The sequence below is a fragment of the Cynocephalus volans genome, chromosome 8, assembly GCF_027409185.1.
Source record: "Cynocephalus volans isolate mCynVol1 chromosome 8, mCynVol1.pri, whole genome shotgun sequence".
Classification (NCBI taxonomy): Eukaryota; Metazoa; Chordata; class Mammalia; order Dermoptera; family Cynocephalidae; genus Cynocephalus; species Cynocephalus volans.
The window spans coordinates 10641251-10653099 of NC_084467.1; positions in this window are offsets into that span (position 1 = coordinate 10641251).

The window sequence follows — 11849 nt, forward strand, 5'->3', positions numbered from 1 at the left end:
CTTTTCATCATCCCAAAGAGAAACCCCCTGCCCATTATGCATTCACTTCCTGGTTTTCCCCAAATGCCTAGCCCAAGGCAAGCACAAATCTATTTTCTGTCCTTATAGATTTGTCTATTCTGTATATTTCATATAAATGGAACCATATCATATGTGATCTTCTGAGACCAGCCTCTTTTAGTGTAATGGTTTTAAGGTTTATCCAGTTTGCAGCATGTTATCAGAACTCCGCTCCTTTTTATGGTCATTCTATTGTATGGATATACCATATTTCATTTATCCATTCTTCATCTGATGGACTTTTGGGTTGTTTCCACTTTCGGCTATTAAGAATGATGCTGCTATGAACATTCATGTAAAAGTTTTTGGGTGGACTTAGGTTTTCTTGGGTATGTAGCTAGGAGGGAATTGGTGGGTCATATGGTAACTCTATAGTTAACATTTCAAAAACTGCCAAACTATTTTCCCAAGTGGCTGCACTATTTCACATTCCCACCAGCAGTGTACGTGGATTCCAATTTCTCCTCATCTTTGCCAGCATTTGTCACTGTCTTTTTTATTTTAGCCATCCTAGTGGATGTGAGTGCAACAAATTCACTGGAAGGGCTAACCATCCATCTGATCACACATCCTGGCAGAGTAAGACTCTAGGGCCTTGAGAGGATGGGGACGAGGACAGGTGGACTTTGATGGGAAGTGAGAGACAACAAGCTTTCTCTTGGGTGGGAGGGACAATGACAGGGCAGGTGGCAGGAGGCCCCAGAATGGTCTTTGGCCACATCCAGATATTGCAGAAGGGCAGGAGGAGGAGCTCAAAGTTCTGTCTTTTCACTTTTTTAAATAAGGAGATGTGATATGTTAGGGTTCTCCAGAGAAACAGAATCAATAGCAAATCAATAGCAAATATAGAGAAACAGTATATGTATATATATGTGTGTGTGTATATATATAAAGTATATTCATTATGAGGAATTGGTTCACATAACTATGGAGGCCGAGAAGTCCCAAGATCTGCCATCTGCAAGCTGCAGGCCCAAGAAAGCCAGTGGTGTAATTCAGTCTGAGTCCAAAGACCTGAGAACCAGGGGAGCTGATGGTTTAAATCCCAGTCCAAGGGCAGGAGGAGATAAGATGTCCCAGCTCAACAATGAAGCAGGAAAAAGAGGGGGGACTTGCTCCTTCCCCCACCTTTTGTTCTGTTTAGGTCCTCAATGGTTTGGGCGATGCCCACCACACGGGGGAGGATGACCTACTGAATCCACAGATTCAAATGCTAGTGTCATCTGAAAACACCCCACACCCAGAAATAATGTTTACTCTGGGCACCCAAGGCCCACTCAAGTTGACACATAAAGTTCACCATCACACGTGACTTCCCACTCTTTGGAGGAAACTCGTCTAGAAAGCAAAGTGGAACCTCCTAATGAAGGGAAATCCATGCATTCAGCTCGTCAGCCTTGGTTGGCCTGTAGTCTGGGTGTGCAGAGATAAATTTCACACAGGCCTTGCTATGGAGGCTCACGATGGTGATGGAAGGAGGAGGCAGGGACAGTAGATGGAGGAGAAAGTAGACAATTTCAGGGAATGAAAAGGGCTGGTGTAAAGGCCTTGAGAAATTAGAGGTGAGACCCCAAATCCAGCCTGAGGCATCAGGGAAGGCTTCCAGGAGGCAGAGGGGACACGCAACTCTTGCGGACCCTGATCAGGTCTCACCTAATCTCTGCGTTGGGACAAAGATTCATGAAGGGAAGAGAAGTTTTCTTAGTATCACAAGTAGCCTGGAATTAAGATGGAAATAATCATGTCTGTTTAGGGACTACTTTTTGGCCCAGCAGATACTCTCACATACATAATTCCATCTCATTCTTCTAGCAAGCTTCGAGGTGGGAGGGACAGGTCTAATGTCTCTTCTACATAGATGGAGCTCAGTGAGCCAAGTGACTCATCCAGGTCACACCTGCTCGGCGTCAGAGGGGCCTGGGCCAGCCTCCAACTCCAAGCCTGGGCTGCTATTCCCAGGCACACCTGCTGAGCACTGCCAAGTGCCCAGCATTCCCTGCACATTCCGTCCATCTCACAGCACCCCAACAGAGCCACCTCTCGACAGCCACCTCGCAGATGAAGAATCTGAGGCTCAGAGACGTTCAACAATTTGGCCAGGGTCACACAACTGGTAGATGTGGGCCAGGAAGCAGACACAGGTCTTTCAGGGCCCAAAGACCAGTATTTCCTACTCACTCGTCCCTGCCCTCACTGCAGCCTCTACTGCTGCCCTATCGGTTCCTCCTGACCTCCAGCTACATTGCAGGTGGAAACATTACAACAGAGGTCACTCCCCAAGCTCCAGGATACAGCAATTAGCTGCTGGACTTTTGTTCCACCCCAGACTTGTTTGGAGCACCAGCCCCAGCTTAAATCCTAGCTGCACTCCTTGCTGGCTGTATGACCTTAGGCTGCCAATGACCTCAGCTTGGTACCTTGTTTGTACAAGGGGATGATAATTGTATCTACCTTTCTGTGTTCTTGTGAGGATATAAATTAGCTAGTACTGCGTCTCCCTAGGGTGAGTTAACTACCTCCTTCTGGGATCACCTGTCTTATTGTTAAAGGAGAGATTCTTGGTCTCCACACCCACATCTATTGAATCAGAGTGAGGGGGTGAGGGACTGAGCCACCTGTGTTGTCAACAAGCTCGGCATAATCCATCAAGCATAACCCACTAAGTTTGAGGATGACGGCCATCACAATGATTAAAAATAAACATTCCCAGCCTCAGCCAGACTACCGAATCAAGATTGCCACAGGGACCTCTGGAGTTTGCATGAAATACATCTCTGGTGATCTTTTGAGCATCAAGCTGTGCCTGGCACTGGGTCACTACTAGCAGAGGAGAGACTGGCTCCAAAACAGCACACTTTCCAGATGCTTCCCAGGGCCTGTTAAACCTGGCCACCTGTCAATGGAGAAACAAGAGGAGAGCAACACTGGGGTCAAGGAACCCCCACAGACCTCTGTGGCAGCAGCACGCAGGATGAGGTGTACCTCCACTTCCCCAGGACAATTTAGAGAGAACCCAGAGGGGATGGCAGGGGAGAATCCAGTACTTTGGCGAGGTTTGGGTTTTAGCAAACTGCTGAGTGACCAGAACCATATGGGTGTAACCATGGGAACCAGAGGGGCTGATGCATGCTGTTTACCAAACACAACATTGGCTGTGGCTGGGAGGTCTGTGTGTCTCCCTGGGCACTGTAGGTGGGACCCAGGCCAAGGGGGGATCCAGCAGCTCACCTGAGGCTGTGATGCTGCCTCTTGCATCGAGTCGAGGCTCCAGGATGTCTGGCCTTTGCCCAGGAGCAGGGCCAGTGGGTGAACCCAGTGCTCCTGGTTCAGCTGAAGTCAAAAGGAGCCTTGGGCCACAGAGCCACTCAGCCGAGGGGGTGGGAGCAGGTCTCCAAGGAGACTCCCTTTCAGGGTCATGTCCCTGAGCTCCCTGCTCCAAAGAGGGAGGCTTGGGATCCCCTCAGGTGTGAGGTGAAGGGAGAGATGCAGTGGTCTGGGATGAACTGCCCAGTTCCCTCTGAGCCACTGGGTCCTGTGGATGGGAGTACATCAGGCTGGAGGAGCAGACGCTTGAAATGCCCGAACAGCTTCGCTGGCCATGGCTCAGCTGGGAAGACAGAATTGCTGACCCCAAGCTACAGGAAACCTGTGCTGCAAGAGGGGAGCCTGGCCCACAGTCTGCCCCTCTGTTACAGTAGTCTGGTGGGGGAGGGAGCAGGGGTCCAGGAGGGTGTGGCCAAGGCACCCAGCCCAGTGGGAGAAGGACCCTGCAGCCTGTCCTGAATGGATGGAGTGCAGAGTGAATCTCCTTTTTCAGCAACAGGTTGGAAGATGAGGGCAGGTTTGCCGATAAGGAGAGGCAGGTGAAAGGCCATACCTGGTCATGTGACTTACTAATCAGTTGACTTCCAAGCAGGGCCTGGGGGTGAGGACTGGGGGCCGGTACGAGTCAACGCTTGCATGAATCTGAGACTGAGGATCTTAAATTCTGCACCCTAAATGCCTTTCTCATCTCCCCTTAGACCTGGCAGCTTAGGATGCTGAGTTTCTCTGGACTGTGTGTACATCTCTGAATCTGATCATGTCATTCTAAAAACCCTCCAAAGTCTTCTCATGGACTTAGAATAAAAGTTAACTCCTCTCTCTGGTTCAGAAGCCCATCTGGCTCTAGCCTCACCTTGCACATCCCTGTCTCCCACCTCCCCCTCTCTGTCTTTCTGCTCCCAGACTACATAAGCTCTTTTCTGCCACAGGCCTTTTGCACAGACTAACTCCTCTACCTGTGATGACTTTCCCCTCAATAGTCACGGGGCTCTCAGCTTAAACATCATCTCCTCAGACTTCTGCCCTGATGGCTCAGTCAAAAGCAGCCTCTGCACTCATCTGTCATTTGGGCCTGATAGTTCTATTCTTCACACTTATTACTAACTGAGATTTTCTAGTCTCAGTCCCACGGGAGAAGAGGGACCTTATCTGTCCGGTTCAGTGCTGTATTCCAGTGCAGGTGGTAGCACCCAGCACCAAGTAGGTCCTCAGGATTCAATATGGGAGGCATTGAGAGTTTTATCTGGGGGATTGTGACCTTGAAGGAGCCCTTGCTGAGTTGGAGATCCATTGCAGTCATGTGAAAATGGCAGGTTCGCAGCTTCCAAGCTGGGTAGAGTGTTCTCACTCACGCCTGCTTCTGTGTGGGGGTCTCTCTGTGACCATCTTTAGGGCCAGGAGGGGAACCGAGGGGGCTTTTATTGTAAATGTAGCTGCTGTAGAAGTAAGGTAAGATACAGGATGCCCAGTTCCATATGAATTTCAGATGAACAACAAATAATTTTGCACAACAAATATTGCACAGAGCATGCTTATACTAAAAAAAGTGTTTGTCTGAAATTCACATGGAACGGGGCATCCTGTATTGTCATTGCTAAATCTGGCAGCCCTATTCTGAAGGCTGAGGCTTCTCTTCTGGGTCACCTCAAGGAGTTTCAGCTGGTCACTCTGAGTGCTCGTCAGCCAGCCCTGGCCCTCAGCCCAGCCGCTGGGGCAGCTGCTCCCCCACTCTTAATGCCTTAGAGGCAGAGGTCGCCAAATGTCAAGTGAGGCCCTGAGGACTCTAAAGAGAGTTCAAGTGGCTCTCAGCACCCACCTACATTTTGGGATTGTGGTTCTGACCTTTGCTTGATGCATAAGATTAAAAAGAATTTTTTTTTTTTTTTAAACTGCTTCCCTTTCTTGCCATCTGTGAAAAATAGCATAACAGAGTGTCAAACAAGTGGACTGGTTTGGGCACCACTGGTAGGATGTTGCAAAATAACATCATCCTTGGGTAGGGAAGGGTTCCTGTAGCTGCAGGCCCCTGCCCCTTCCCGCCACACTGGGTGAGGGCTTTCAAACCAGCTGCCGTGGGGGACCTTTGGGCGTTGGCCTGGTCCACATCTGCTCTGTCTTACCCAAGTGCCATTAGGTGCCGCCAGCAAGACTAAGGCAGAGCAGAGAAAGGCAGGGATGTGGCACATGTGAATGCCCACTTTGGGACCAAGGGAAGAGAGGCCTGCCTGTCCTGTGGGCCAGTTGTCCCTTCTGTGACTTCGTATGCCTGGGGTATACTCAGCTCCTAATGAGCACATGAGCTGTGTGCAGTACCTCAGCACACAGGAGCCAATTTTTGTATGACTGCTTAAATACCCAATTTTTTGTTTTTTAATTAGAAAATGTACATTGTTAGTAACCCCCCCCCAAAATAGAGAAAATCCAAAGAAATCCCCAGTCATCAATAGACTTTTTAGTACATAATCCTTCAGGTTTTCATGTAAACAAACATTAGCAACTTGCTGTGCCACTAACCTGCTGTGTGACCTTGCAAAGTTATTGAACCTCCCTGGGCCTCAGTTTTCTCATCTGTAAAACGGGCATGATCGTAGTCCCCTGCTCATAGGGTTTTGGGAAAATTAAGTTGGTTGTTACATCAAAAGCACTTAGTGCCTGGCTTTGGGTATGGACTTCATTAGTTCCAACATCATTCATACTAGGGTTTTAAACTTTAAGATTATTATTACTTCTACATTCTCTTTAATGATAGTGGTGGTGGGGTACATAATATAGCCAGCATTTACTTCTAAGTTTTCCCATGGACACCGGACATCTTTGTATGTGCTTTTTTGCACACAGTGTGATTATTTACTGTGAAGTGGAGTGACCATGTTAAAGGGCAGTGGCAGAGACACCACATTAATGTTTAGAAAATTTATTGAATCAGAATTGGAAGTGGTGGGGAAAAAGGTTTTGGAGTCAGACCTATATTTAAGTCCTGATTCCTCTGCTACCTAGTTCTGTTACCTTGAACAAGCTATGTATTTTCTCTTTCCTCATCTGAGATGGAGATGATTGCCTTATTTTGTGAGATTATTTTAAAGATTAATGAAGAATGCACATAAAGTTTCTAGCATATTACCTGGAACAAGTAAGTGCTCAATACTTAGTAACTCTACTATTTTCTCTTGGCAGAAATTTCTTGTTCATGTTTAAAAGTTAAATCATCATGCTTTATAAAAAAAAAAAATAGCAGAACTGTCATCTATTCTTTTTACCCCAAACTTTTACTTCCAGAAAGAATCACTTTGAATATTTTTAGTTGCTTCTGGTATCTAGTTATATATTTCATATTGATATGCTAAATGTCATCTAAAACTGAAAAAAAAAAAAAGAGAAAGAATATTATCTATTACATTTCTGCTAGGGAAAATGAAGATTAAATGTCTATCCTCCCTGCCTCAATCCACATGATTACAGTTTTGTGTTAAATCAATAGTCAGTCTTTTCCATGCTGATGTAAACGTGTTCTGTGCTGGGCCACATAATACATTGTGATAACTTGTCCTTTCGTGATTTACACCCCCTGTAATCCATTTGCTTGGCTTGTCATTTGTCTTATTTTCTGTGCTCATCTCAAGGTCTCTGCTGGAGCTGTAAAACACCTCAACATGGCCAGACTGGTTCTCTTGGTCCCGTGTTCTTGCTCTCTCTCCTGTTCCCATCAAGACTGGGTGCCCCCTAGGCAATTCAACAGCAGTCATCATCCAGAGACCTCCTTTCACAGCCATCTTGAGGATTCATGTCATAACCGCTTGTGTTAGCAACTAGGAGGCAGGGGTTCCACGTGAACCCCTGGTTTACTCGCTTGGTTTAATGGATTCTACCTTCCAGTAGCTTCCTGAAAAGAGTGCATGGGAAATACAATTCGGGACCTTACTAGTCTGAAATGTTTTTATTCTACACTGATTCTTATTGTATACTTTAGCTGGGTATAGAATACTAGGTTGGATATCAGTGTTTCGAGGATGTTGTTGCATCCTCTTTCAGCTACCAGTGTTGTTGCTGTCAAGAAATCCAGTGTTGCTGGATGCCATTCTGATTTTCATACCTGTTTTTCTTCAGTTCTTAGGATCCTCTCTTCATCCCTGGTGTTCAGAAACTTCACAGTGTGACTAGGTACAGGTCCCTTTTCATGTGCTGTACTTGGTGGGCACTCTGCTGGGAATCTGAAACTTCCTTATATTTCTTTGAGCATTATGGAAAAAATGTTTCTTTTCTCTTTCTGGAATTTCTATTATTTAGATATTTAGCTCCTGGCTTGATCTAATTTTCATTATTACTATTTTTTGTCTTGCTCTTGATCTTTTTGTTTTATATTTTTGTGAGACTTACTTAATGTTAAACTCCCAGTCATCTATTTCTAAATCTTATCATTTTTGATTTTTAAGAGTTCTATTTTTTTGCATTAGCATCCCATAATTTCATGGGTACAAAATCATCTCTAATTTGCATTTTTTGCATCATCTTATACACTATTTCTACAGAGCTTCTTTCTTCAGCTTTTATTTAAACATTATGTGGTTCTTTCACATTCTAGGCATTGTTTTAAGAGATTGTACAAGTATATGCTTATTTAATCCTCTACCACTTAACAAGGTAGGTGTTATAAAGTGATCTGAAGTCCCATGGCTGTGAATAGCAGAGCTGGGGTTTGAACCCAGGCCTCTTCTTCCACAGCCTTTGATCTTAGCCATTGGGTTAGGGGCTAGATACTTTTCCTTGGGGTCAGCTGAATCTGGGCTATCTTGTCATACTTGGGGGAGGCACAATACTGAGTGGAAGCCCTGTATACATGGGCAGCATTTGTCTACTGGGAGCCTCTACAGTGCTTTTGAGTAGGGACCTAGACATTCAGCAGGGACCCCTAAGTGTCAATAGCTATAGGAGCTGATTAGTTCCCTCAAGGGGATGCTGGGAAGGAGATGTATTGGGGTGAAAAAGACTGGCTCCAGCACTCTGAGAACTGAGTGGGCAAACAATATATAAACTTCCTCCTTAATCTCCCTGTTTTTATGTTGACCCATGTTCTTGCCTTTGGCTGTGCTTGGCATTCATGAGTCCAGGGACTTTCTGGCTCAACCGATCCCTGGAGTGTACTTGCCACTTTTTTTTTTTTTGGGTCACATTATAAGAAGGGGTATGGGCAATCTAAGTGTTTTTTTTACATGCTTTCAAGCCATCTTCCTATTTTTCAGCCCTCCCCCAACACCTCCCTTCAGAAATGCCTGGTACTGCACCTGCAGCTCCTGAGCCCTTCTCAACTTCCGTGGTGTGCATCGCAGCTTCCTGCTGACTGCCCTTACCCCACCTGCCACCCCCACTGCAAGCATTCCACTTTCAGCTTTTTCTGCCTTCAGTTAGTCATCCCTTGGACATCACCCCTCCAGTTTCCAAAATTTCTTGATATCTTCATCTTCTGTCATCTCTTTTCTCTTCATTGCCTCCCACCTGCCTTTCAAAAACATTATCATTCCATTAAAGTTCTGGGAAGGGACTGATATAAATGCATGTTTAATCTGTCACATTTAAATGACTACGTTTAAAAGAAGGAAACACTATCCTTATAACAATTGCAACCTGAGCCTGTAGGTGAAGATGCCTTGAAAAAGAAGTTGTGATAGAAAAAGGCAAGGCATTTAGGAACGGCAGCTTTGTGCAGTGCCTGGTACGTGACAGCAAATTCTCTGTCATCTCTGTGAAGGAGGAGTCAACTCATGTTAGAAAAGAGTAAAAGAAGGATAAGGACCAACTCTGATCTGGAAGAAATAAAATATGAAACAAGTGTGGATAAGGAAATTCTACTTTTTCAGGTTTTCCACTTTCCAGCCAGGCTCTCTGGGAACCTCCTTCTAGGAGAGGCTGTGACAAATGTCTGGAGTCCTGTTTGCGTGTGAGGTCAGTTTTTACAGGTTGTAGTTACTGAAGCATATTTTCAGTTCAGAGGTACCTGGAAGGTGTGGCACCTTTCTGTGCTTGGAGACTTAGGTCAAATGGAGAAAAAGAGCCTCACAGTCTTTCCAAGGGTGAACCTTTATTATGTGTAATAGACTCAGGCACTTCGTACCAATTTGGTGCCCATTTCCCCTTCCTAACAATATCTTGATGTTTTGAGGGAATACTTCTTCCTGTACATGGGTGGTTGAATTAGGAAAAGTCAGGTCAGTTATTTGCATACTGTTTAGTCCCTGATAGGGCATCTTCTTCCTCGCACATCCTAGTACAGTCTGGGAGTAGACAGGGGACCCAAGCTCCGCTGGTCAAATGCCCTTGTCTGAGGCTTTGAATTTCGAGAGAGTGATGTAACACCAGGAAGAAATGGTTGGCAGTCATGCACCTCAGCTGTTGTGCCCTGACCAGATCCTAGTGCCTTCTCTGGCTGCTGTAGTGCCTGCTTCCAAGTCCCTGGAGATGTTCTTCTGTCCATCAGGGTCTGGGTTGCAAGCTACAGTGCTAACTGTGGCTTTCTTAAGTAAGAGCAAGGAATATACGGGAAGAATATGGAAACTAGAAATTGGTGGGAAGGTGAAGGACCAGATTTAGAACATGGACATGGACCAAGGCTACTCTAGAGGGTCAAGAAGTAGGAAGCATGAAAATCATGTTTTAGTAGAAACAGTCCACCAGAACAAATTTGCAGCTGGTAATGCATGCTGCTACGTCATTAAGCTGTCCCCATAGCTACCCTGGAAGTATTCCTAATTGTCCCTTTGTCTCTACTACTCTCTCCAGATTCAAAATCTCAGTTGGCTCTCTGATTGCCAGGGGCTGGGGGAGAGGAAGAGAGACCCCCCCATTTTGGCTTCCATAGCTAAAGGTGAGGCAACCAGTTCTACACACCATGGGACATGCCCCAGAATAAGAAAGAAATTTGGATTCCAGACACCAAGAGGGGGCAAGCCCACCATACTGCTGACTTCCATTTCAGGTTTCCCTATCTTCAAATGGGTTCTGCAAATTCCCAACTTTTCTCCCGTGAAATTCTCCTTGTTTACAGCTGCCATCCTCTGTCTTATACCCAAAGATCTCTAACTGCAGTGTATCTCTTTGTTCCCGTCTCAGCTCTGTTTATTGGCACATCTTAGAAGTTTGGGAATCTTGAATTCTGGCCTCTGAATTTGTTCTTGTGCCACCAGCTTGGTGACAACGTTCAGGGAGTAAATATGCTGTGTGTCTTGTGCTGATAGCAGTTTAGTGAGGGCTGGACAGGTATTAGAACATTTCCATGTTCTCAGCCCAGGAGTTAGCTGTCAGCACAGAAGCATCAGTACCGAGCACGAGTGTCAGCCTTGGGTATGGGGCCGTGAAAGGAGTCAGTGTGGCCAATCCGTTCTAACTTGGCCCATTCGAGCTTGAGTGCTTTCCTTCTAGGAGTTCATCATTGTGGGGATAGAGAGGCAATTTCATGTGAAAATGAGCACGAAACCACTTTTCCCACTGCTATGACTTGATTAAAAAGACATAGCCAGCTCTGGGGGATCCAAATTCCCTGAAGCAGCATGTAAAATGTTCTTGCGCACAGGCATGCATGCAAACATTTTGTTTTGCTTTTTTGTATTTTTGGCAGCTGGCTGGTAGGGGGAATCCGAACCCTTGACCTTGGTGTTACAAGGCAGCACTCTAACCAATTGAGCTAAACAGCCAGCCCTCATGCGAACATTTTGAGGAGAGGATGCATGGTTTTCAGGAACTAGCAGGGGTCCACTATATCCCCAAATATTGAGTCATTGACTTGTACTGTGAATTTGGAGGTTCTCAGAAATGACCTTTTGGATAGAGGTGATGATCACATAAGTCTGAATTTATTAAAAACCATTAAATTGTACGCTTTAAATAGGTGATTTGTAAACGATATCTCAAAAAAGTTTTAAAAACTGAGCCTTGAGTATATACCTTATTTTTAAGCTGGGCTCTGCCTGAACAATGGGTTCATCTTGGGCCCTCGATGAATTTGGGTAGTTTTGAATTTGTTTGTATGTAATTGCCTGATTTTATTTAATACTTTGGCTCTAGATACAACCAAATACAGTAATTTTGTGATGCTTATAGGCGAGTTGTTTGGGCTGTAATCCTGGACTGAGGACTGTGTCTGATTCTATAATGGGTAAAAGATAGCACGTATTTCACTGATTGCCCTAAAAAATGGTGGTGGTTCTGGTAACAGGAGAAGAAATGAGTGTACTGGTAGTTTAGCCAAGGTCTCGCCTTTTAATGACCCTTGGTTCCCTCCAATTGGTATTTGGGACTCTGTTAAGTGATCAGGACTCAATATATTTTGTGTTATTTGGAGGAAAAGTGCTAAGTAGTGATGTTGGGACTACTGTGCTAAAATTGAAGCAAAAGCAGGAGAAAAATTAATCTGGGACCTATCTGAGGTCCTATAACAGACATCTGCCAATTAGGAAGTCAATATTGAAAGCATTCAG